General features: G+C 59.7%; 1 long non-coding RNA gene across 1 annotated transcript; it reads right to left on the reverse strand.

Annotated features, from left to right (window-relative positions):
* Positions 1 to 5,718: 5,718 nt before the first annotated feature.
* Positions 5,719 to 21,715, reverse strand: LOC114484932 (uncharacterized). The gene is made up of 3 exons (XR_003678305.2): positions 21,605 to 21,715; positions 6,595 to 6,630; positions 5,719 to 5,762 (listed from the first exon to the last, which is right to left on the reverse strand). It is a non-coding gene; the product is annotated as an uncharacterized lncRNA (long non-coding RNA).
* Between the last annotated feature and the right edge of the window lie 4,778 nt (positions 21,716 to 26,493).

Raw genomic sequence — 26,493 nt, forward strand, 5'->3', positions numbered from 1 at the left:
TAGCCTGCCAGCCCTCCAGGCCCCGGGCCGGGGGCCTCAGTTCTGGCCTGGGGCGACCCTGAGCCCTGTGGGACTCCCCAGGCATCCCTTCTGCAGGGCCTGGGCCTTTACGGTTTTCCTCTCCCTCCTGATCTATTCTGGGCTCTCTGTGCTCCCGGCCAGGCTGGTGAAGGGGCTGAGGCCAGGGGAGGGCGGCAGGGGGCCGGAGGAAGCCAGGAGGAGGCAGGCGTGGATGATTTAGGAGCTGCTCTGGGCAGAGGCCCCTGGAGAGTGTGGGCAGGGGAGGGCGAGGTGACAGATGGAAGCCACATTTATTACGGGTGAGTCAAAAGATGTAAAGGGTTTTCTTGGGAGCCCTGGTGGGAAGGGAGGCTCAGAGACGCTGCGGTGAGGGCTGGGCACCGTGCCCGGCCCAAAGCCAGAGCCACAGAGCTGGGCACTGGCCCCTGGGAGGTGTCTCTGGCTGGCATACATGCCAGCCTGTGTCCAGCCAGGCTGGGCCTGCAGGCTCCAAGACGCCCCTCTGCATTCCTGCTCCACCTTCGGGCAGACTGGGCCCAGGCGCCGGCCTCAGTTTGCCCATCTCTAAAATGGGGAGACTCATGCTGCCCTTCTCACCTGGAAGAGCCTGGCACACAGTAGGGACGTGGCAATCTTAGTTTCTTCCTTTCCTTGCTTTGTAACACACTCCACAGTTGACAATGCCTTGGGGTCCCGGCTGCCGCAGGCTTAGATTTTCTGGGCCTGATCCATTCCACTCTCAGACCAGGGGTTCAGGGCAAGGTCCATACTCTTAGCCTGGCATGCAGGCCCTGCCCTACCTGCCATCTGCCACCTCGCCAGGGCCCAACCTCCACCCTCCCTTTTTCAAGGTGCCCAAAGCCCCCACCCTCCCTATAAGTTCCCCCTTCCCCATCTGAGAATGCCCAGCTGCCTCTCTACGCTAGCCTAATTCCCACACATGTCCTTCGAGGACTTTAGCACCACTTCCTACAGGGAGCCTTCCAGGGATGCTTCCAGTGTGTCCCTCGTTGAGTTTCCGGAGCACTAGGCCCGGGCCCACGCCGAGCCCGGAAACCGTGTGCCAACGGAGCTGGGGCTGGCACGGAGGGCAGCAGGAAATGGGAGAGGAAAGGTTCACTTTGCTGCAGGGAAAGAGATGCTCTGGGCGGAGGAGGGGGGACTGCCACTCTAAAGAAGACAAATGAGCTGATACCGACACCCCCAGAGACCTTCAGAGGGAAAGTCCACACCTGGCTGCCGGCAGGGCCTGGAAGCGGGCGGTGAACCCGCAGAGGGGAGGTGGGGGAGAGCCGTACAGGATAAGACCAGCCACCCCACAAGGAACGGGTGCAGGGGACTCGCTAACCCAAGGACCCACCAAATCATCGGCTTGAAGGTGAAGCTCAAAGCCAGACGGCCCTCTTCCTGTTAGCATACGAAAAGCAAGTCCCCAACCTCCACGATTATTTGAGAATTCTCCCTCTACACCCATCAAATTAGAGCGGTGTCCAACGGGGCCGCGGGAGCACAGATAGGTATTAAATTTTAATGAGCACTAATGGCTTTGCCCTACTTTGTGTGCCCCAGGCCTACATTGACAAACGTTTAATTTCTCGGGCCTTGACCTCTTTCCTTTCCTCTCCTGCCGACCCGTCGCCGGCGTCCACCCTCACAGATGTTTGTGTGGGCAGCAGGTATGGGCGGGAACCTTCCTGGACCACCTGACAGCCGGCTCCCTGAGCCTGGTGACTACAATACTCACTCTCCTGGGGAGAGAAGCAGAACTCTACAGTCACAACGCCAAAGCCAGCAGAGCAGCAAGACTGTCAATCTGACACAAGGGAGGTGCCTTTCAATAATTCCTCTGCTCTCAAGCAGAGCGGCAGGAGCACCAAGAGCCTGCACCCTGGGGGAGGAGCACATTACACTGATGCCTGCAGACCAGCACTGCCGCCCTCATGACCAAAGGTCCCCAAGCCCAGCTCCGTCCCAGGGGGCCTGAGTCAGGAGGGCCGGGGTGGCGGCTAAGCCCCCGATGCCCCCTGGCGGCGATAAGGCCCACCTGTCTGGGGTGGCGTGGCGGTGGTTGACCACAAACGCCGGGGCTCAGGCCCGGCCACTAGGCCGGGCGACCGCCCGGCTCTGGACCAGAACCCCTAGAAAGATCAGAGCCCTGGAGTCGGCTGCTATCTTACGGGTGTGGGTTCCATGGCCTTTGTGGGACTGCACATCACACAGCAGCCTGAAGAAACACTGTTCCGGAAGGTTCCAGGCCTCTCTCAGTCAGCCACCGGTGGCCCTTTGGACCTCAGGAGTCGTCTCTGCTGAATGAACTTAACAAAGCACCCTCCCAGCGGCCTCATCAGCTCTTCGGCCCTTCATTGACTGGAGTCAATGCCAGTAACACTTATTAAGCACCTACCGTGTGCCAGGTGCTGTGCAGGGCTGCGCTGTAATGAGGCATCAGACGTGACTGCCAGCAGGCGTCAAGGGGGTGATGCAATCACGGACATCAGGTCACGCAGCCTGGAGCCCCCCGGGAGGGTGGAGACCACCGCCTCTCCTCCGCCCTTGTACAGCCAGCCAGAGGCCCTCAGACACGGCCGAGGTCTCTGGGAGGGAGCCGCAGCACCCCAGCTGGGCCTGTTGGAAGCAACACCTGTAGCAGCGGCGTCTCACTGGACCCTCTCTCGGCTCCTCCTCCCTCTGACCAGCCTGCTGTCCTGTCAAAGGGAAGAGGCCGAGCCCAAAAAGGCGGGGAGAGGGGAGGACAGAGAAACCCAGGCTCCATTCCCAGCCACGCCAGGATTCAGCTGCTCAGAGAGACACACGCTCTGCCTCTCGGTGGACAGAAAGACATCAGCGTGAGGATGATCCCCAGCCTGGCAGGGGTCAGCCAACCCGGACCCAGTCACCCCTCAGGTGACGCTCCCTAAAGGTCAGGGGGGCAACCACCTGGGCTCCAGTCCCTTCCACCACTTCCTGGCTGTGCTCTCTGGCTGGGCCTCAGTTTTCTCATCCATGAACTGGGGACAGTGGGAGAACATACACCCTAACACGACTGCCAGATAAAATACAGCGAAATTTAAATTTCACATATGAATAAATGTTTAAATAGAACAGCTTTACTAAGATATAATTCCCCCCCCCCGAAAAAAAGATATAATTCCCATACCATGTACAATTCACCCATCTAAAGTATACGGTTCAGTGGTTTTTAGTATATTCACAGAGCTGCACAAGTATCACCACAATCCACTTAAAAATATATTCATGACCCCAAAAAGAAACCCCATGCTCATTCGCGTCACTTCCATTCCCCGCCAGCCCTAGACAATGAATACGTTTTTAGCATAAACGTACCGCAAATATTACACGGGATATACTTATATAAAAAATGTATTTGCTGTTTATCTGAAGCTGAAATTTAAGCCAGCGTGCTATTTTGTTTTTCTTTCTAAATCTGGCAGCCCTGCCCCCAGGCCTGCTGTAGGCATTAAATGCATTAACTGCCTCATACACAGTCAAAGATACTCATGTTGGCTGTTCTGTTCTTACTTCTACTATTTGTATTGTCTCCCTTTGGGTTCCCCAGAAGCAGAGCCTGAGACAAGGATTCAAAGGCAAGGGGTTTATTTGTGAGGGGCTTTGGGAAGCGGGGTGTGGAGCGGGGAGACTGGGAAGGTGGGAGGGCCAATGAGCGGCCACGTTGAGTGGTCCTGCTGGGGACCCTGGGAGAGAAGGGTCCCTGGGAAGGACAGGAGGATGGGGGCTTTATCAGCAACACCTTTCTTCCTTGGCGGGAGGTAAACCCCCCGCCCGGAGAGGCAGCTAAGACCTTGAATCTTAGAGGTCTGGAAGCTACAGGGGCCTCGGAACTCTCTGCTGGTGAGTGCCGGCGCAGGGGGAGGAGACGCAGGTGGGGTCTCAACTGCATCCGCTACAGGGACCCGGGGCAAGTGTACTGGGGTGAACGGTGTCCCCCCCCAGCTCATGTTCACCTGTAACCTCTGAGTGTGACTCCTTACGGAAAGAGGGCCTTTGCAGATGTGAGCAAGTTAAAATGAGCCCGATGTGGGCCCTCATCTCATGCCTGGTGTCCTTCTAAGAAGAGGGGAATATGGACATGGACACAGACAGGGAACGTGGTCATGTGAAAGCAGAGACAGAGATTGGGGTGGTGCAGCCACAAGCCAGGGAGCACCAAGGATGGCCGGAACCACCGGGAGCTGGAAGAGTCAACGAGGGATCCTCCCCTGGAACCTGCCCAGGGAGCACGGCCCTGCCCACCCCTTGATTTTGGACGTCTGGCCTCCAGGACTGAGGGAGGACACATTTCTGTCGTTTTAAGCTGACCAGTTTGTGGTCCTTCGCTTACGGCCGCCCTGGGACTCGAACACAGCGAGTTACTGTATCTCTGAACCTCAGTCTCTCCAACTGACAACAGGGATGAAAACGCCTGTCCCCCAGGGTGGCCGTGTGCACCGTGCATTCGTAAACCCAAGGCGTCCAGCACGGTGCCCGGAACGCACTGAATCCCGGACAGCGCCCGCGGGTGCTGCTGTGTATTTGTCTCGTTGTGTCCCAGCCTCCTCTGGAGTGTGCTGGGCTGACAGCCGCGGGGGCCTGGAGACCTGACAGCATCAAACCGTTTAAGCAGCCCCAGCCAGGGAGGCTGGTGCCCTTGTTCCGTCAACTCCTGGGGCGCCCACGGGGGGGCCGGGCAGGCGCCGCAACAGAGGGGACTGCTATTAATCCCCCGCCCGGCTCCACCCGGACCTGATCATCCTGCCAGCACCACACATCTCAAGAGAACAGACACAAAATGTAATGTCATAACATTTGCAGTCCAATCCCCTTTGCTTCAGGAGACAGCCACGGCTGTCAGAGGAGCCTGGAGGTAAATATTTCAGCAGGCGGAGGCCAGCGCCGGGGCTCTTCCGGGGCCGGCCTCCCCCGGGGGCGGGTGGGAGGGGACAGGCAGCGTGCGGAACACCCGGGTCAAACCTCAACCCGTTTAAAATATTCGCACAGTAAATCCAAGGCAAGTAAGCGGGAGAGGCTAAAGCAAGGATAAAATACGAGCAGATATAAAGCCAGACACCTTTATCGTTCTGAAATGTCTTCCAACAAGTTATGGGACCACAGCTTGACCCTAACCTATCATATTGTTATACAGCGGGACACAAAGCAGGTTCTTGGAATTAGGTCTCGAAGGGGGCTCGTCGCCCTGCCTGCCCGCCCGGCCCCGGGTCCCTCCGCTTGGCGGGAATCTGACCGAGACATTGCTGTAAAGAGCCCCGTCCTCCTTTCCTGCTGGGCACCTCCCCTCGGTCACTTGAATGTGTCCTTCTGCGTTGGCAGAGCTGTGTCTGAGCCCTCACAGAGCTACAGGCGCCAAGAATTTATTGAGCACCTACTACGCTCCAGCGATGGTCCCGGATCCTGGGGACACAGAAGTACGTGAAAGGACGTGGACCTCCCAGCCCAATCTGAGGATGCATCTGAGCGCGTTCCCAAGCACAGCTGGCGCTTTATTCTCTCTGCCCCTTCTCAGGAGTCCACACTGCCTCTGTTCCCTCTCGGGTGAAATGGGCGAAGAGCCCACCTCCATCCATGGGGTCTTCGTGAGACTTCAGCACCCCAGAAACACAAAGCGCTAAGCTCAGGTCTATCCGCCGCGTGGCTGCCTGTCAGCGACTCCACTCCCTGCGGCTCACTTGGCTCCTCTGTGAAATGGGGCCACCAGCCACACCTCCCTTGTGGGGTTGTGAGGATTCAGTGGGTTAATACAGGTAGCGGCTTCAGCAGGAAGGACTCCAGGCTTCCATGTAAATAAGAATAAGGATTATTCTTTTTTACACAGAAGGGGAGACCCTGGAGGCTCAACCAGCAGAGCAGGGCACCCTCCTCCCCGTTTTAGGGTGTCTGGGACGGTGACAAAGGGTGGAGGGTGGGGGGCAGGAGGAAAAGCAGAGACAGGACCACCTGAAGGAGCTCTGAACAGCCAGGCTTGACACCACCTGCGTGCAAGTCTGATGCAAATGCACTTGGCTCCCCTCACCGCGGGCCCCAACACACACACCCTGGTATAGGTCCAGCAGCTTCTCCGAGAGGTTCCGCTCAATCGCACAGCCCCAGATGGTGCCGGGGCAGGCCCTGGCTGCTGCTGGGCGGGGGCCACCTCTCCCTGCAGCACCTGGCTTGCAGGCCCCAGGACTCAGTGGCCTTTCTTGATCAAACGGCCACTCCCAGGTCCCGAGAGGGGCCTCAACATCACAGAGATTTTCTCCACCTTTTAGACTCTGTAACACACCTGTGACCTTGCCTGGAGGTGATTCCTCTAACCCACCTTGTCACAACCCAGCCACCAAGACAGAGCCGCCAGCCACCCCCCGCCGTCCCCGATCGGTGGACAGAACTGGGTCAGGGGAAGGAAAGAAGCCTGGCTTCCTCTCTTTTTTCTTCCTTCGGCCCGCGCCCCCGTCTACCCACCCAAGTGTCCTCCCTGCCTTCCTCCTTCCATCCGCCCACCTGTCTGTCCTTCCATCCACTCATCTGTGCAGCCAATTATATTTACTGAGCACTTACTTTGCACCAGGCACCATTCCACGTTCTGGGGACACACTAGTGGACAAAAGAGAAGCATAAGCTCACACAATAGTTATGTTCTGGCCAAGGGAGATTTTAAAAACCATGGAAATCAATAAACAAGACAATTTTGGGTGATTTGTGCCAAGTATGAAGAAGGAAGCAAATCAAGGCGATTGAGGATGAGGGATTCCACTGGGGAGGTCATCAGATCGGGTGATCCAGAGGGCCTCACGGAGGAGGTGACATTGGAGCTGAGGCCCGAAGGGGAAGGGGAGCCAATCACGCAGGGCGCTGGGGCTCGGGCATTCCCGGTGGAGGGAAGAGCCAGGGCAAAGGCCCTGTTGCAGGACCAGGAGAGAAGTGGCCACGGGAGGTCGGCTGCGGTGGGGCTCCAGTCGGGTGGTGAGGAGGCCGGGAGCTGGGAAGTGGCGATTCTGGGAAACTGGTGCGGGTGGGACTGGGCAGGGCCTGGAGGCGGGGCCCTCGGGTCCTCGGGGAGCTGGCCCCCTCCTCAGGCCCAGAGTCTACGGTGCAGACCCCGGGCAGCTTGCGTGCAGAACCTGCCGGTCCTGGACCAGAAAAGCCATCTCCAGAAACCACAGTGTCAGACGGGAGTGGGGACACCCCAGCAAGGCTCCCTGCAGCCTTCAAGGGGCTCTGAGAGCCCCACTCTCAAACTGTCAGGAACTCGGGGAGCTGGGTGAGGACACTGCTTGCGATGGCGTGGGGGTCACCAAGCCTTTGTGCCTCAGTTTCCCCACCTGGACGTGACGAGTGTCTGGCTCATGTCCACGGGCCCGGCCCAGAGTCTCACTGTTGGGGCCTACTGACCGGGAGCCCTCTTTTCTCCCTTCCCATTGCACAATGGAACATCCCAGGAGGGCAGTGGGGAGCTGTTTCCAGCACCCCACAACCGGAACTAATCTTCCCTGGGCGCTGACTCCCCGGAGGCTCCCTTCCAAGGCTTTTCGTGAGTGAGCCTGTTCAATCTTCTCATCATCCGACAGGTCAAGGAACTGAGGCCCAGAGAGGGTAAGCGTGTGCTCAGAGGTCACACAGCTGGAATCTGAGCCTGAGCTGTGAACTAATGTTGCCGCTGCTGTCAGCAATAATAGCAACAAACCTCACTTCCGGAGCGCTCGGTCCCCAGTGCCGCCAAAAGTACATCCCGTTTACAACGCATCTCATCACCCCAAAACTCCACTATCCCATTTCACACATGAGAAAACTGAGGCAAGAGAGGCTTGCCCATTTGCACAGCAGGTTAAGACGCCGAGGCTGGGGTTTGAACCGGGCAGGATGGGACTCCTGCCCGGCTTTGGAATCCACTGGTTTGGGGGCAGGAGGGCTGTTAATACGGGGGGGCCCGGGATGTCTGCCACCATTCCAGTCTCTGCAGGCCAGGCTGCTGAGCCGGACAGGGGCAAGGCAGCGTGTGAAGCATTCCACCTGCGGTCACGGTGTTTACACAGAGCGGGAGGTCAGGGTGGCCTCCAGGCTGGCATCCCGTCAACCCTGACCCACCGCAGAGAGGCCCTGACCAAAGGGGCAGCTGTCACACGGCCCCGGGAAGCCCCACACGGGCCGGCAAAGTGATGCAAAATGAAGAACCGTCCTCCCCTGGGGCCACCCACCCTCCGGGGAGCATGCACCCACCCTGAAGCCGTCCCTCGGTCCGCTCCCACGGGCACCCACGTTCAGGGAGTGGCAGGGTCCATCTGGAACTGGACGCAGAGCTGGAGTCAGCCTGGCCCGGGGGTCACCAGTGGTCATCCTTAACGGCTCCACCCTGCCGTCCGGCTCCGACTCCGCGAGGGAGTGATCTATGACCCCGTGACTGCCTAGGCCTCCGAAGGGCTCCAGGATGGATCACCGGCTGCCTTGGGAGAGCGGGGAGGCGAAAGCGCGGGGAGGCGAAAGCGGGGGGAGGCGAAAGCGCGGGCAGGTGGATAATGAACTTCATCAGACTCTCCGGGTCCCATGACCATCCGTCAGCAGCCAGCCCGACCCTGGTGGGGGGCTCCGGACACCCCTCCTCCGCTGCCGGGGCTCCAGCTAAGCCACGGCACTCAGCTCAGCTTTGCCCCCCCCGCCCCGTTCCCCGGGGACCCCAAGGAGGAGGCGGCAGCCGGCGCTGGGTTCCGGAAGCAAGCATCTCCCACCAGGCCCTGCGTCCGCGAGCTTGTGAATGTCTCCAGGTGCCTGGGCGGGGTGGGCTGCAACAGTGGGGGCCGCCCCAAGAGACACACAATCAGCGTGCTTCCCCCCTCGGACCCCCCACCCCTGCCCCAGACAAGCAGCTACTGGCTGGCACCCACCCCCAAACACCTGCTGAGGTGGGGCCCTGCCCCGCTGGGCCCAGCGTGGAGGGCAAGAACGGACTTGCCTCCCATCTGATGGAGCGACGTGGGGCCCGGGGAAGCTGACAGGGAGCCGGCGAGACCTTCATCAGAGAAAGCGGCTCTGGAGGGCAGGCGGGGCAGGGCCCGGCACCCAGCACCCTTAGCTGGCTCGGCGGCGGCTCCACGTGGCCGGAGGCAGAGCAGGCCTGCTCCAGAAGTGGATCTCCCACCCTCCCCTGGTCCTCTGGTCACTCACCAAAGAGCCCCCCGGGCACAGGAAAGGCCCACAAGACTTGGACACGCCTGTTCTGTGCCCCTTTCCCAGGCCCCTCCGCCCGGGACCAGCTTCAAGTCACTCCACCCCTCCGCCCACGAATGTATCCCCTCAGGAGGTCAGGACTCAATTCGGCGGAGCTCACCAAGGTCCCCGAAGGTAAAGGCTAGGCATTCAGGACGTGCCACCCTCACGCCTGGCCGCGAGCTCTCGGCCCTTCTGTGGACTGAGCTGCCACACAGGTCCCAGCTTGTATGAGAAGGGAGAGCTAGGCCCAGGGGACAGAGGAACAGGTAAACGAAATCTTTTCTCCTGATAATATCACAGACCACTGGCTCATGGCCTACTCTGTAGGTCCCGTGCGGCCCAACTAGCAGGAGCTCGCGTGATCCTCCTGGTGAGGCTGTGGGTTGGTGATATTGTTGGTGTGGAAATGAAAGTTCAGAGAGGTTGAGAGAACGGCCTGAGGTCACACAGCAAGTAAACAGCTGGGCTGGGAGGGAAGCCAGCACCCGGCGCCTGTCGGCTATGTTTCACGGCAGGATGAAGGCCACCCTGCCACCCCTGCCACATCCTCAGGGGAGGGGTCTCAGCCAGTGTAAGGAGGCCCAGTCCCCGTTCTCTCAGCGGGTGTGTGTCTCTGGGACCCCAGATCAGGATCCTGGGCTGGGTGGTCCCCACTGGCACATCACTACGCCCCTCTGAGCCTGTTCTCATCATGGAGGGAGGTGACGCTGACTGGTTCTCAGCATGAAGAGAGCTCTGGGGAGGGACACTCTGAGAAGCGGTTTTGGCAAAGGAAGTCTCCTCCGACGTGGAGGGATGGCTGACATTGATTGCATTCTGAGGGGAAAACCTACCAGGATCTGAACCACAGCTGGGGGTGGCTGCCAAGCCCCACAGGGAAGAGCCAAGGATTGATGACAGCAGCCTCCGGGCCAAAGACAATCCTGTGGCTTAGAGGCCAGTGGTTCACTCGGACCCCAGGCTCTGCAGGTAGGAGGCACATGGGGTCTTCCCAAGGGTCCTCCCACCCCTGGCCTGATGATTTCCTGCCCTTGGACGGGTCCCTTTAATGGCAGACCCCTCTTTTCCCAGTCCCACCCTCAAGACCACTCAAGATCCTCCGGCCTTGGCTCCCCACCACAAGCAGACAAACACCCAGGAGGCAATTAGAGGGAAGCATGAATAGTCAATTGTGGGCAGCTTCTGAGGAGATGCGAAGTCACCCAGGCTGGCCTTGGGGGAGGAGTGTGTGTGTGAGAGAGAGAGAGAGAGAGAGACACACACACACACACACACACACACAGCATACCATTGTGTGTGTGTGAGTGTGCTGCGAGCTCTGTGTGGATGCTTGAGTGTGAGACAGACTGTGTGTCTGAGTGCACGTATGTGAGCAGATGCGTGTGCTTACGCACTAAGGCTGTGTGCACACCCACGCGGGCAGCTCCGTGTGTGTACAAGCTGGGAACCGTGTGTGTACGTGTGTGTGCGCGCACACGCCTGTATCCATGAACGGAGCTCCGTGTGCCCACAGCAGGCCCGCGAGGCCACGGTGCAGTGCCCGGCGGCTGCCCCAAGCTGCAGGGTGCTGCAGTATGTCCCTGCTCCCAGATGAGCCTACGGGAAGGAGGAGGCCTTCTAGAATTTCCGCTCTTAATCAGAAGCACTTTGACCTGCTCCGCCCCCACGCCCACTCCATCCTTCCAACTCACCCGGAGTCCAGGGGTGGGCTCCCCGGGCCGGGCGCCAGCTGAGGGTCCCCCAGCAGGTCCCCCACGGGCCCCGGCCTCTGTCATTGGGAAATTGAGGGGCTGGCTGTCTGCCCTGGGGTCCCTCTGGGCTGTGAGACTGGGAGGGATTTTCCTCAGTTACCCACACTGCAGAGACTGGGGGCTGAGTGCCCGGAGGATCCTGGGGTCGCTGCGTGTCCTCTCGGACACAAGCGCTCACAGCGGGGGCCTCGTGGGTGATTAGCCTTGGGGAGGAAACTCTGCCCCGAGGGTCCGGGACCACCGAGGCTCCGGCCCCCATCCCACGGGCAGCCAGGGCTTGTGGGTAAAGGAAGGGCCCAGAACGGAGAGATAAAGCCAGACTTGGAGGGACTGGGGAGGGAGCGACAGGCCGGGGAGATAAGCCATCGGAGCCGCCGGTGTCCCCGGCCGCGCAGGAGCGTGTGGCCGGGAGATAACCACGTTCCGGGGGGTGGCCAGCCGGGGCCCAGGACCACGTGACCGATGCCCTGTGGACGAGTCCACCACCCGCAGGACGGGCGCCAGCAGCAGCGGGGGCTCTGAGAAGTCCAGGGGCCCAGGAGAGCGGAGCTGGCTGACGGCCTGCACTGCGTTCATGTATTCCTGACATGACACCCCCGCGAGCGGGCAGGGGAGCCCCAGGGGGGCCCGCGGAGCCGGCCCCCTGGTCAGCACGGTGATCCCAGGCTGCTGTCAGGAGAGGCGCCTGACCCGGAGAGGTACCCACCTCCAGCTCATCCTTGGTGACACTTCTCTCTACGAACGAACACACCGGCTTCGGGTTTACCCCGCACAGAGCTGCTGGCCTCGGTTCCGCGTTAGTGGGAGCTGCCAGGGTCTGACTGCCTGGATCAATTCCTGGCTGTCTAACTGCCATGCCTCTGTTTCCTCATCCGTAAATGGGGCTAACAGTGCCTGCCTCTTAGGGGTTGCCGTGAATACAAAACTGCACCTAGTCAGGGCACTATACATGTTTATGAAATAAAATTAAATTCAGAGTATGACCCAGCAGATTCCACTCCTAGGTATACAATTGACCCTTGAACAACACGGGTTTCAATGGCGCGGGTCCATTTATACGTGGATTTTTTTCAATAGTTAACATGACAGTACTACAGGATCCATGGTTGGTTGAATCTGAGGATGCAGAGGAACCGTAGGTGCAGAGGGCCGAGGGTATCAATCCTCCTATAAGAGGATTTTCAACTGCTCGAAGGGTTGGCTCCCCTAAGCCCTGCATTTTTCAAGGGTCAACTGTATACCCCAAAGAACTGAAAACAAGTGTTCCAAGTCAAGCTTGTACAGGTATGTTCACAGCAGCATTCATCACAATGGCCAAAATGTGGGGACAGCCCAGGTGTCCATCAGCCGAAGAACGAATACATAAAATGTGGCACATCCAGGCAGTGGAATATTATTCAGCCAAGAAAAGGGATGAATTCCCGCCACAGCTGCAACATGGATGGACCTTGAAAACATGCTCAGCGAGAGAAGCCAGACACAAAAGACCACACATCGTATGATTCCATGTATGTGAAACGTCCAGAAGAGGCAAATCCATAGAGGCAGAAAGCAGGTTAGTGGTTGCCAGGGGCTGGCGGGGAGGGGGAGTGAGAATAACTAATTGGTACGGCGGCTCCTTTGGGAGCGATGAACTGGAAAGAGGTGACGGCCGTACAACATTGTGAATGGACTAAATGCCACGGAGTTATTCGCTTTAAAATGGCTAGTTTTATGTTACGTGAATTCTATCTCGATACAAAAAATTTAAATTAACGTGCATTGCCAAGACTTTACCGGCGGGCTCCCACAGCCACCTGGAAATTCACAGGCCCCCGAATAAAATGCAAAGACTGGGAAAAGGCATGCCTCCCACCTGGGCAGGATGGCACCTCCCCGGGGGCAGGAGCAGTGGAGGGGCTGGTTTGCAGGCTGGATGATAGATCAGGGGCTACTGACTCAGACCCCCCAGTGAGCGTTAACTGGATCCAATTAGATCTGGGGCCACACCAAATGAGGCCAATCTGTTAACCATGTTTATGTCAGGACTTCAAACCACTACCGTCTACTGCAGAGCACAGACCAAATGTCTGAGATTCAACACTAAACCCGACCATGGTTGGGGGCCGGGAGGTGGGGGCACCTGGGCAACAGAGAGGGGATTCCTCACCTCACTTTCCCCCACCTCTGTCTTTGCTTGTGACCTTGACCAGCGGCTCCCCAGGCTTCAGTTTCCTCATGTGCAGAAACAAGGCCCTGATTCCGGGGCTCAGGGAGGAGATGGGGGAAGCTTCAACATCCCCCCAATTCAGATGAGGCCCAGAAGCACCACCCCTCCCCACTGGAATAGCCTCGCTCTGTCTCCAAGAAGACCTCAACCGTCCTCCTTTGCATCTCGGAATCCTTCCAGTTACAGCTCTGTCTCTCCTCCTCCAGGAAGCCCTCCCAGACTTCCTCAGCTGCATGCCCTTAACCCTTGGGGTGCCCAGCTGGACTTTAAGATCCCTGAGGACAAGGTGTCTACCTCTGACCTCCTGCTATCATTCAGGGAGATGGTGACCGTCCACGTTAGAATTTCCTGGCCAGTCCTGCGGTCCTTATAATCCACCAGAATGTTCTGGGAATGACAAGGTTTTGACCTCCCAAGGCCAAATACCTGATGTCCTATCTTTGGATTCGGAAAATAAGCCCCTTAGCCACCAAGCTTGGCACCCAGTAGGCGTGGACTGGGCAGGAAGGCCAGCGGGCCAGGCACCCTCTCAATGGCCATGCCCTGGACCTGCAAAGGGTCTTATCTCCTGGGAGCCAGAGCGGGAGGGTGACTGCAGTGACCTGCTTCCCTCGCCTACTGGCTGGGCTGGGGGTCAGGGAGCAGAGAGAACACACACCCAGGTGGCCGGGCTCCAGGACCCTCACGGCCCTGCTGGTGGTCTCCTAGCCCATCAGGGAGTGGGGTCCAGGCAGGGTAGCCTGAGCTGGCACCCGCAGGGAGGGGGCGGGGGCGGCAGGAAATGCATCCCCCTACCCCGGAATGGGGCTGCTGGCTCTGTTTTGGTGAGACCTCAATTGATCCATGAGAACCGGAGGCCTGGGGGCCTGAGCAGCTGCTCAGCATGGGGGCGGGGAAGGACACCGATACTTAGAAGTACCTACTATGTGCCCATCAAGTGAGCACCTGTCAGGAGAACCCATCGTCTCTTCAGGAGCAAGGTGGGGGTAATAATCAAGCAATTAATCAATAAGAGGAAAAGTGAAGAAACTCTTAGTTCTCTTATTTGGCTGATCTGTCAATTCAATTCATTTGACATGTATTTTTATTGAGGGCCTACTATGTGCCAGGCACTGAGCTAGGTGCTGGGGAGACTGAGAGAAACAAGAACAGGTGGAAATTCTTGTCCTCTTGGAGCTGCCCGTCCAGTGAGGACGACAGACGATAATCAAAGAGAGCCAGTGAAAAACACACGCGGTGGTGACGCATGCCCAGGACAGCCTAAGGACGGGGATGTGACATGGCAGGAGGTTGACGTTTTAGAAGAGGTGGACAGGGCGCCCTCGGAGAGTGCGACTTCGCCCACAGATCTGAGGCAAGAGAGGGAGAGCCCTTGGCCTCTGGGGAAGAGCCAGCAGCAGGGCCAAGGCCTGGGGGGTTGTTCTTGGGATGTGGAAAGGGTACATGCCCCCCGAGTGACCCGGAGGGCTAGGAGGCTTGTCCAGGTTTGCAGCCAGTAGGTGCCCGAGCTGGGATCTGAACCCAGATATTTAAAATCTCCAGCTGCCTCTCTGGCTGTTTGCACCTATTGGGGAGGGTCCAATTCTGCTACCTCCACCACTGGTTTAGCAGGACTTCTCCCCGAGGGGATGGGAGGGAGCAAAGGGAGGGGGAGATGATGGCAGAATGGCGCTAGGGTAGCCGGATGGCCAGGGACCAAAGGGACCCTCTTCCATCCCCAAGGTGACTGTCCCTTGCGCCCAGAGACCCAGGCTGTGCACAAGGCTGCAGGGTGCAAAGGTTCACCCGGGCCTCAGTCTCCCGGTCTCTAAGATGGGTTAATGAATGGTCCTGGCTTAGGAGACATGTGAGGAGGAGTCAAAGAGTGAATTGGTACAAAGCATGGCGAGCAGGGCCGCCCTGTTCAATACGCGCTCAACACGCGAGAGTTGTTGCTCCTGTAAGGGCAGAGGACTGGGTCTCTCTGGCCATTCGGGGGGCCTTCCCACGGCTCACGGCCCTGAAATGGGTTTCCCAGCTTCCCTCCTCCGGACCCAGGCCAGGCTCCCTGGGAGGCCAGCCCCAGACGCCCAAGTGGTCGGTGGCCGCGTGGAGGGCACCAAGTCCACGGGCTGGGGAAGGGGCCAGTGGGGCCTGAATGTCACGGAAGCTGGGAAGGGAGTCTGGAGACTTGGCCCTTCCTAAGGTGCCCAGAGCCCCCCATGGAGGAAGTGGGGGGCCATGTCAGGCCAGCGTGGGTATGCCCCTGCTCCCCCGGCCCCCCGCTGGCCTCCTTCCGAGCTCCCTGCCACTAGACCACATGTTTTTCCAAGCCTCCTGGGGCACAGATGACCAGGCTGATAAACCCCTTTCCCGGGGACAGGGCTGTCTGCAGAAGGCCAGAGATAAGGCTGAGCGGCAGTGCCGAGCCTGCGGTTTCCCTGCAGCGGGGAGGGGGGGGGGCCGCATGGACAAAGGATCCGGGGCAGCAGGGGGCCCACGCCTCCAGGGATCACCCTGTGCCAAGCCTGGTGCCAGCCACCCCTGGGGAACAAGGTGAACCCCAGCCTCCTGCCTGCCAGGACCTCCAGGGGTCAGAGGAAAGATCAAAGCTGGCAGTTTCTACTCAGGGCACATGGAGTGAGAAAGCAGCTGGCATTTTCTACACGCTGTCCCGGCTCGAAGTGCTTTTCACCATTATCTCATTTAATCTCCCCACAACCCTACGATGTAGTCTATTACCTCTACTTTTCAGATGAGGAAACGAAGGCACAGAGAGGTTAGGTAACTTGCCCAAGGTCACACAGCTAGGAAAGGTTTCAGTTGGTGTCTCTCTTCCCACGTTCTGTTTGGCCAGCAGCCCACAGTGAGCCCTAGAGTTAAGACGTTATATCTTGGCAAGGAGAGCTAGGAGGCAAAGGAGAGAACGAGGTGGGGGGCAGGGAGACACGGTACCCACAAAGTTCTGATGTTACACAGACGCCCGTGGAGAAGGGGACACACGGGACACTCGGACACGCAGACATCACTCTGACCTCTGAAGAACAGACAGGGCTTCTTGCAACCCCCCTAACCTCCACACTATGTGCAGCCCATGATGGGTACCCTGTCACCCACAATCATTCACACATGTCACCCCCATGAACATTCCAGGCTTCTGATCAAAGGTGACCAGAATTCCAGAACCGAAAATCAAAATATGGTAGGTGCAGAAGGGAGGGAGGCCCTAGGCCACTGCACACTGCACAACTCTACCCAAAGGCCCCCTGAGATTGTGCAGTGCACAACCTGCACAACGGCAGGAGCAGTTCGGAAATCCAGCGGGACCTGCAGCCCTGGTGATGGTGGCCGTGCCGACCAACCTGTGTTGCCTTGGACACCTCTAAAGCCCCAGAACAGAGGGGGGCGGCTCCGCCCACCAAAACCCCCTCCTCGCTATCCTGTACTCCCCCCTCCCAGGCGCCCCCAGCCCTCCACTCACACCCTGTGCTGCGGGGGCACCTGTGGCTTGGCAGGGCCTGGCGCTGAGGGTGAGGGAAGGCGCAGACATCCGCTGCCCCTCCCCCACTTCTGGGCTTCCCTCCAGCGCCTGGCTCCTGCCGTGACAGCCCGCCTCCCAAAGCTCCGAGAACAGAGCCAGGCTGTGTTCACGTGCCCCCGCTGGGACCACACGGCGGGCAGGAGGGCAGGCGGGCAGGGGAGCAAAACCACCACCGCACACCGCCAGGCCGCAGGCTCTGTCTGTGCCCAAACCTGCCATCAGGGAGACGTGAGGCGGCCAGACCAGCCCACCCAGCTCTGAACTCACCCCGGACCAGGCCCTGGGGACAGGGGTGGGGCCTCAACAGCCCGGCCTTCCCCACACTAGAGAAGATGAACATCCTCAGTCATCCCCATTTCACGGATGGGGAAACTGAGGCTCACACAGGGCGCACAGATCTGCCTGCGGGGTCTGGTTCCTGAGAATGTGCAGTTAGCCGTCTCCCCGGGCTCTGCCTCCTGCGGGGAGCGGGGGGAGAAGCTGGGGACGGGCTGGAGCCTTGCCTGGGGGCCAGAGGGGCTTAGGGGGCAGCGGCTCAGGTCTAAAGAGGTGGGAGGGAGGCCCACGCAGAGTGTGTAGGTTGGTTCCTGGCGGGAATTCCTGCTTTGGCTGGGGCTGGTCCCACGCCCCGCGTATGCCTGGGGTAAACCTCCCACGGCTCAGAGACTCGGTTTCCTTATCTGTAAAGTGGGGCTAATGACTTGAGGACTGGCGTGCAGTAGGTTCTTGATGAATGCTCCTTCCCTTCCTGTAGCCTGCTGGGTGAGGGGGATAGGAGCAGAGGCTGGGACGCTGGGGGTGGGGGAGAGTGGCTGGAAGCCGCCCCCAGGATGGCATCTTCCTGTGACCTCTGGACATTCCAGACAAGGGGGCTGTGTCTCACCTTGGTTGGCTGCTTCCGCCCCAGGTCTGGTGAGGGTCAGATGGGACCTTCCCTGACCCAGTCAGGGTCCTGAGGTTCCTGCCTTTCTCTCCACCTGGAGGAAGTGGGTTGTGGTAGGGCAGGGGGAGGGGTGACACGGATTCAGATGCTCCCGGACAAGGAAAACAGAATGATGATTGGGACAGTGAAAATCAGGGTGCTGACAGTTCATGCTGCTGAGCTGGGCTGTCCCGGGGGCCTCGGGTCCTGACCCACTCCATCCTCACAGCCCTGGTTCATGTCGGGAAACGACCCAGAGAAGTTAGGCAGCTTGTCCAGGGCACAGAGCAATAAGTAGCAGTAAGGGGATTTGAACCCGGGACAACCAGGTCCAAAGCCCCACTTTTCACACCACATCTGGGGAGCGAGAGGTGCCAGGAATGGTTTCTTAGCCCCCGTAAGGGAGGGCGTGGTACCACTGTCCCCAGTGAAGGGGCAGGGAGGCTGGCCCTTGTCCACTCATCTGTCCCCACCCGCAGAGGACGAGAGCCTTCTTCTGGCCTCGGGGCAGCAGTGGGTGGCCCAGGATGAGGGGGTTAGGGTCCCAAAAGCCAGCCTCAGGGGCCCTCTCCTCCACAGCCCCCCTCGAACCAGCAGGTCAGACTCGTGTCACGTCCACGCCCCTCACAGCTTCCAGGGACAGCAGACCTGGCCAGTTACCAAAGCCACTGTCTGCACACTAATTCGCTCAGCCTGAAGCCACAGGGGCCACGCCGCCTGCTGGGCCTGCTGGGCCTGCTGGGCCCACACGCACACGCACACCGAAACGCACATAAAACCACACACGCCCACAGACTCAGACCGCCACACGCCAACACACACAGATACACACACGTACTCACAGAGACACACAGAGAGACAGACAGACGCACACACACACACACGCACACACACAGAGCCCCCAGAGAGAGGCGGCAAGGAGCCGCTGATCTGAAACCCACCTGACTTGTCTGTCCTGATGGTGCCCAAAGGGAGGGAGGGAGGGAGAAAGGCCTGGTGGGCAGCCAGGGCCTGTGGCTTACGGAGGAGATGCAGAGAGTGTGGCCCTGCCACGGCAATGCACAACCGCGGGGGACCGTGGGGACAAAAGCACAGTCACACTAGCCCTGGGCTACCTGCTGCCAGTCGGCTGGGGTCTCCAGGCCTGCCTGGGATGAGAGGAGACCCAACATTCATTCACTATTCATTCAGCCAAACTTCCACGCACCCATCCACCTACCCACCCATCTATCCAACCGTCCATCCTCCACTATCCATCCATCCATCCACCCACCCACCCTCCACTATCCATTCATCCATCCACCCATCTTCCACTATCCATCTGGCCACCCATCCATCCATCCTCCACTATCCATCCATCCATCCACCCACCCATCCATCCCCCAATGTCCATCCATCCATCCTTCTAGAAAGGATACTGAGCACCTACTGTGTGCAGACCCTCTCGCAGGAAGCAATCAGTACACCTGAGGCCCTGCCTGGCACTAGTTTGGTGCCGGAAGGATGCAGGCAAAGACAGCTCACTTCCCAGAAACAAGGACAGTATGACTGAACGTTTTCTATGCGCACAGCCTCATTTGACCTCACGTTGACCCTACGTGAGAGCTGCCCCAGCACGCCCACTTTACAGATGAGGAAGCTGAGGCTCCACTAGAAAGCGGCAACACAAGAGCCCGTGCTTTGAATCTTTCCCTTCCCTCCTTTCCCCTTCCCTTTTTTGTCTGTTTTATCTGACAAGAAAAAGAACCAAAGAAGGCAACACGCAAATGGCCAACAAGCACGGTATAAGCCAAGCAACTGTATGTCCTGGTTGGCCCAGGACACTCCTGGTTTTCAGCTAATGTCTCCAGGTAACAGGTTAATCGTGCCGCCTGCGTTTTCACATGTGCCCTGGTTTAGACCTGAGTGAAGTCAAGGGAGCTCCCTTCTCACTCTGGGGCTGAGAAAAAGATGTCATATTGGGAGAGACGGGGAAGGGAGGCTCTGAGGATGGAGCAATAGCTGAAGGCTTCCTGCAAGAGGCGGGGCTGAGCTGCCTCTAGAGGAAGGGACACGCTACCCACCGAGACCCCACGCCCAGGACCCAGGCCAGGGCTCAGCTTCAGTCCTCTGTTTAAAGAGGGTCTGGGGGATCCCAGGAAGCGCAGACACTGGGTACCGGGCCTGCAGTTGCCTGGGGCGAAGGTGGCCTGTCTGGCTGCCAAGGGTGTGAGGAAGGGGCTGGAGTCTGGGCTGTGCCTTCGTGATAGGAACAAAGCCAATGACGGCCCCTGGCTGCCCTTCTAGCACCGACGAGGCAGGCTGGGCCCGGGGTCCCCGCACCCGCCCCCTCCCCGGGAGGACAAGGTGCCCCGTCTCCCATCACCACAGGTGCCTCGTTGCCTGGCACCTGCCTGTCCTGGCAGGACTGGGGCTGCCCAGTCCTGGGAAGCCACAGCCCCAGGCTGGGGCCTGGAAAGCCACAGCCCACTGTCCTCCCAGCCAAAGCCCCGCACTGCCTCTGGAGAACCTTCTGGACTTCTCAAAGCTTAGGAAACATTTTCCTAAATGGGGTTGGCCTTCCTGTAATTGAGGGTACATCTTATCCTGCATGGTGGGGCAGGACGCAAACTCTGTGCCACACTTTCACCCCAGTTCTGCCATTCAACTGACTGGCCTGGGGACATCAGCCAGTCACCCGAACCTCCGTGCCTCGGTCTTCTCATCTGGAACGTGGGGGAAGAACGGCGCCCGCACACAGGGTGTGGTGAAGGTTCGGTGCACTGGCCTCTGCCAAGGGTGGCAAAGAGCCTTAGTATACAGTAGGTGCTCACTAAACGCCAGCTGCTACAGTCCCTCTCGCTGGGGCACACAGAGGAGGAGGGACCTGGAATCTGAGACACGGAAGGAAGATTTTCCCGTCTGACCTCTGCGCCTCTACAACCCCTCCAATGGGTTGGTGATTCCTGCTCGCATACGATCGAGGATGGGGAGCTCACTACCTCACAGCCAACCACCCTGTGGATGGGCACGGGAGTGCGCTCCCCTTGTCAGTGTGTTCAGATTAAATCCAAGGCAGGGAGTGGAGGGTCAGGACTAGAGGGCACGCCCCCCACCTCCCAGCCCAGGGCCCCGCATGCCGTCCTAGGGGCCACGCAGCTGGCGGTGATGGGAGGAGGGGGAGGGGGAGGAGCCCTCGCACCGCACCTGGTATGGAACGGGGTGCTGTGGGGCTTCAGCATTACCTGTGCCGAGCACACCTACGTCCCTCCCAGCACCTCCTCGGAGGCTGTCCCTTGGCCTCCTCCACCTGCTCCTGAGCTCCCAGATCCGCCCGGCTCCTCTCCCAGCCCTCCCGCCCTTTTCCTCCCACTTTCGGCGGCAGGAGGGGGCTTGGCAGATGGGTCACCTGGGTTCTAGAGCCGGCTCTGTCCCGAGGGGCTGGGCAGCCCCCAGCAGCGACGCTGCCTCCTCTGAGTCTCAGGTTCCCCTCTGCAGGAAGGGACGGTAGGATTCAGGGACCTCTGTGAGCCACCTGGCTCTGGGCCTCACCTCCAGAGGCTGGGAGGACAGCAGGCTCCCCTGTGCGCACCCCCAGGTGCCCCGCGCCAGCCTGAGCCCCGAGACGGCACAGTGCGCAGAGGGGCTGTCGCGGCGGGGGCGGCGGGGACGTGCCCGGGGGCACCCAGGGCTGCGGCACCTGCTGCCATGCCTCGGTGCTCTGCTGCGCCCCCTTACCATCCCAACGCTTGCCCTTGGGCCCCGGCGCAGACTGAGGCCATTATGCCGGGCCCTGGGGACATTCCATGCGTCCCCTGGGCCGTGCTGCGTTCCACACATGCGCCTCGGTGCCCTTGCAGCCAGGACGTGCCCCCCTCACCGAGTCCCTGCTCAGCATCTGCCTCTGTCCTGTGAGTCTGGGCACCGTCCCAGGACCCCCGCTTCCCCCCCGCCCCCGCCGTGGGGCCGTCCCAGGGACTCACCCGGCAGGAGCACTGGCCACTTGGGGCTCTTCCGGTCCATGAGAACTGACAGTCCCAGCCCCTGGCCCCCTGGCCTGGCCATCTCGGAGCGGCTCCCTTCGGCCTGGGGGCGGGGGCGGGGAGGGGGCGGAGCAGCCAGGCGGGAGGGGCAGAGAAAGCCTCTCGCCCAGGTCTGCAGACCAGCTCGGAGCGGACTCCCGGGAAGTCAGCTGAGAGACGGAGCGCGTGCAAGCCAGGGCTGCCCGGCGAGCCACAGCACAACCACGCGGCCGCCCTCCCCCCGCCCCCCAGCCTTCCCCCCTCCCCCCCCCCACCCCCGGCCTGGCACACGCCCCGCCAGCTGTAGGCAGGAGCCGCGCTCCGGAGGGTGGCGGCCACTTCCTGCCTTCCCTGCGCCGCTCTCCTCCCGCAGGACCCAGGGGGCCCAAGGGGTTTACTGCACAGGGGAGACCTACGCCCTGGGCAGCAGAGGAGCCTCCAGATCCCCAAGGGGGTCACGCCCCCACCAAGGTCACCCTTGCTGAGTCACACCATCATTCACCAGGCTGTACCGGGCACCTACTACGTGCCGGGTGCCAAGTCCCCGGAGCTGCCGCGACGCCCTCCAGGCAGCAGGCGCCGCCCCCGTGGGGCATTCCTGCAGGGAAGGGGCCGAGGACGGCTCAGCTCAGGCTGGAGGAAGGGCACAGGGGAGCTGGGGGTGTGGGCGGCGCCCACCGTGGGCCCTGGTCTCTGGCGACCTACAGAGGAGCTCCCGTGGGAGACTTGTGGGGAGAAGGAGGGAAGGACGGAGGAGAAGGGGAGGAGCCTGTTGTCATCAGCGTTCTCCTCTCCTCCCTGCAAGGGTCCAGATGCCCAGCTCGAGGGCTGCCTTCTCCCCGGAGCCCTCCCGGCGGCACTGTGCTTTGTCTGCCACTCTGTCCTTGATAGAGCCCACCTTGGTGTATTTGGGGACAGAGGGGCTGGACATTTGCTGGGGGTGGGCACCACGACTGCCTTGGGGGGCTCAGGCCGGGCCCAAAGGGCCACCCAAGGACCCGAAGGTGGGCCCACAGGCTGCTTGCCGGGGCGCAGTGGTGAGAGGGGAGGGGAGGGGACAGAGCCTTGCCCGGTCTCTGGGGGTCAATCCCCTTCCTTGTACCCAGGATGGGCAGCAGACATGGCAACTGGGGTGGGGGGCAACCTGAGGGCTGTGGCTTAGGCCATGATTCCAGGGCTCTGTTGTGTCACCTCCTGAGCAAACACCACACTGCACCCAGAACCTCCTGGGATGGGCGAGAATCCAGCCCCTCCCAGCCAGGGTGGCGTGGGGACCCCCCCGGAGGTCCCCCATCTCCATTCCAAACGCGGTGGTCGTGAACTGAGGTCATCTTCATGCAACAGCCCGGGGGGAAAGGTTCTATCATGACCCTCATGTTCTAGGGGAGGGAACTGACCCAGGGTGACCCAGAGCACACCTGCTGGGGCTGAACCCGCTGTGTCAGGCCCCCCAGCAGCACGGCCACAAGGCCAGAGGGTTCAGTCCCAGCACACACGACGGCGCCCGGTGCAGAATCAGCGCTCAGGAAATTCCTCTTTTGCCACGCAGTCCTCACCAGCCTGCCCGTTCTTCAGCCGTGGGCACGGACTCCACGCCCCAGGGGCCGCATGTGGCCAGCTCAGCCCAGCAAGAATGACTGGCGTGGAGGTCAAATAATGGTCCCCAAGTCGGCCATGTCCTAATCTCTGGAACCTGCGAATGCGTCACTTTATAGAACAAAAGGGACCTTGCAGATGTGATTAAGTTGCAGACCCTGAGAGGGGAGATCACCCCCGTGGGCCCAGTGCAAGCACAGGCGTCCTCGTAAGAGGGAGGCAGGGGCGGGGAGGAGGAGATGTGAAGACGGAAGGAAGAGGCTGGAGGGACGGGGGACCACAAGCCAAGGAAGGTGGGCGCCTCTGGAAGCGGGAAAAGGAAGGAAACATTCTCCCCTGGAGCCTCCAGAAGGAACCAGCCCTGCGACACCCTGATTCTAGCCCAGTGAGACCTGTGTCAGATCTCTGATCTCCGGACTGTGAGGTAATAAACTTGTGCTGCTTTAGACCTGCCAAGTTGGTGGGGGTCTGCCACAGCAGCGGCAGGAAACGGATACAGCTACAGGAAGACAAGCGTTCCCAGACTCACAGCACCTGACACACAACAGTTGCTCAGTAAATGCTCTTCTCTGTGTCTCATCCAGGGAGCTCACAGCCCCTCCCCAGAGTCAGCCAAGTCCCAGGGGGACAAAGAACCAATCACTCGCAGGTGACCCTGAAGTGCCCTTGACCCCCAACATCATCACGCTGGAAAACCTCAGGGAAAAGCAAGCAGCCCGTGGCTGCTGGAATTTTATATTTTAGAGCAAAGCCCTGGAGAGGGAAGAAAAGTTCCGGAGTGGAGTAAGGACCTGCTTGGGACGTCAGCCCTCAGCCCAGGAAGCTCGGGTAAATGCACGCCCCCGATGTTTACAAGAAACTCATTTCTTCTTTACCTTCCCCCCATCTGGTCCCCCAGCACCAGCTGACTTAAAACTTGAATTCACTCAACAAAGATCGACTGAGCACCTATTACGTGCACTGGGCCAGGTGCCGGAAAGATAAAGAGGATAGTAAAATATGGTCCCTGCCTTCACGGAGAGGGCAGGTGGGCTGCCTCGGAGCCTTTGCACTTGCGCTTCCCCTGGCCTGGAACTCTCTGCCTAATGCCACCTCCTCAGCAAGGCCTCTGGGACCAGCCCGCCTACGGTCACAACTCTCATCTCTGTGTTCTCCGACCCTATTTTGCTTCATGGCACCTGTCACCACCTGGCATCACACATGCTGCCTAGCACAGTCTTTGGCACATAGTAGGTGCTCAACAAATATCTGTGAACAAATGCCCCCACGTGAACGGCCGTGTAGTGGTGGAGACAGATGTGTCAACAGGCAACCATGGTGAAGACACAAGCAAAGGTCTTCTGGGAGATGCCCAATGTCAAGTGGTTTCTGCTCTAAATAGGTTATAGGTGAGAGCTGGTGTGGACACAGGGAGAGTCTTACAAATGACGCTCTTCTAGCCAGTTAAATCCCTATGGTGCTAAACCAGAAGAGCCAAGGTTCCCCGAGTGCCAGCTTACCTACCAGCTTAAGCCCGGTCAAGGGGAAAGCAGGGTGGTGGGCGGGTGGAGGCCCCGGCAGAGACGGCAGACAGGTGGGCCCCAAGTGCAGTAGCCCTTGGAGGGGTGGTCTGTGCTAGCTTTACTCCCGGGGTGCCCCCGGGACACCCCATCCTGAGCCCCGGAACAGTCATTTCTATGGCTCAGCTGATCTCTTTTTTTTCTACCTGAAATTTTTATTTTATTGTATTGTATTTATTTTTTTGGCACGCGGGATCCTAGTTCACCGAACAGGGATCAAACCCGTGCCCCCTGCAGTGGGAGCGCCGAGTCCTAACCACTAGACCACCAGGGAATCCCCCTACCTGAAGTCTTAATCACAAACTTAATGGAAAGAAATTAAGAGTTCGGGGCAAACAGACCCACGTGACAGCAATTTTGCCAGGTCTAAAGAGCTGCTTTTATCTTTGTGCCATTTTGAACTTCGTTGAAGTCAACACTCAGTCTATCGTTTTCTTCAATTGCCCAAGTTCTCTTTTCTTTTCCATGTCACGGACACCTGAATCAGTCAGACAGACACACAGAGCCACACACCAACCAAGGGACCCTGGCAGTCGGAGGAGAGAGGAGGGAAGGGGCTTCAGGCCCAGCACGGTTGAGTCCCCGCTAAATATTCAGAGGCTCCTGGGGAGAGATCGACTTACAAGCCTGGAGCCTCTGGGGCTGCCCGGGCTTCTCCACCTCCTGCCCAGACTTGCAAGCTCCGTGCTCCTGGCATTACAAGAAGTTCCCGAGAAGATAAACAGTCGCTAGTTGGAGAAGAAACAGACTTTGGATCCCAGCTTGGCTGGAGACGTACAAGGGAAGAGAGGGCGGATGAGAGACACTTCCACCGCACAAAGCCCCCTTCCACCGAGCCAGGATGCGCCGCAGCCAAGCCCGGCCCCCGTGTCCTCTGAGCAGCTGCCGCTTGGCCTCGGGGCACGGGAGTCCACCCAGCGCCACCCGCCGAAGTACTCAGCACCAGCAGCACTCCAGGTGAGACCTGCCAAGGACGGCTCGGGGCCTGAGCCAGTGCCCAATCGGAGGCCCTGCCTTCCTGGCCACGGAGGTCCAACCCCGCTGGCCAGGAGCCCATTCTCCCAACAAAGGAGAGACAAAAGCCACGCAGGGCCAGGATCCTGGTGGTCACCGGCTCGCTCTCCTAGCAGGGCCAGGGCCAGCTCCCGTGTCTCTGAGCGCCAGGCACGGTGCTCAGCGATGGATGTGGATCCAGTCTTGGATTTCTCAGCAGTCGAGGGGGAAACCAAGGCGCAGAGAGGTTGCTGCCTAAAACCAGAAGCTCGGAAGGAGCAGAGATTTGAATTTAGGGAGTGCCAGTCTGGATGCGAAAGCTTAGATGTCCACGCCCAGCGAACGCTGATTTGATTTACACACACGGCTAGAAAGGAAAAGAGGAGGAAAAACCCCAGTAGCCCCAGGACGGACGCTGGTACCTATGATGGTTCAAGGTCCAGGCAACTCTTACTGCTATGTCCTCATGGCTCTAGGGTTACATCTTCCAGGCGTGGCCCCCGGGCTCCAAGAACTCAGCCTGGGCCCGAGGGGCTGAGCTCCCGGGAAGCTGCCCGGTTCTCCGTGCTCTTGGCTTGGCTCCTGGGGTGCCCTTCCTGGGAGAGCTGGCGGAGCCACAGCACCTGCGGTAAACTCCCCCTTATCCACGGGGCTGGGGAGCCCGGGCAGAGGCCGGTTACACTGGGGGCCGGTGCACGCATG

The sequence above is a fragment of the Physeter macrocephalus genome, unplaced genomic scaffold (genome assembly GCF_002837175.3).
Source record: "Physeter macrocephalus isolate SW-GA unplaced genomic scaffold, ASM283717v5 random_185, whole genome shotgun sequence".
Lineage (NCBI taxonomy): Eukaryota > Metazoa > Chordata > Mammalia > Artiodactyla > Physeteridae > Physeter > Physeter macrocephalus.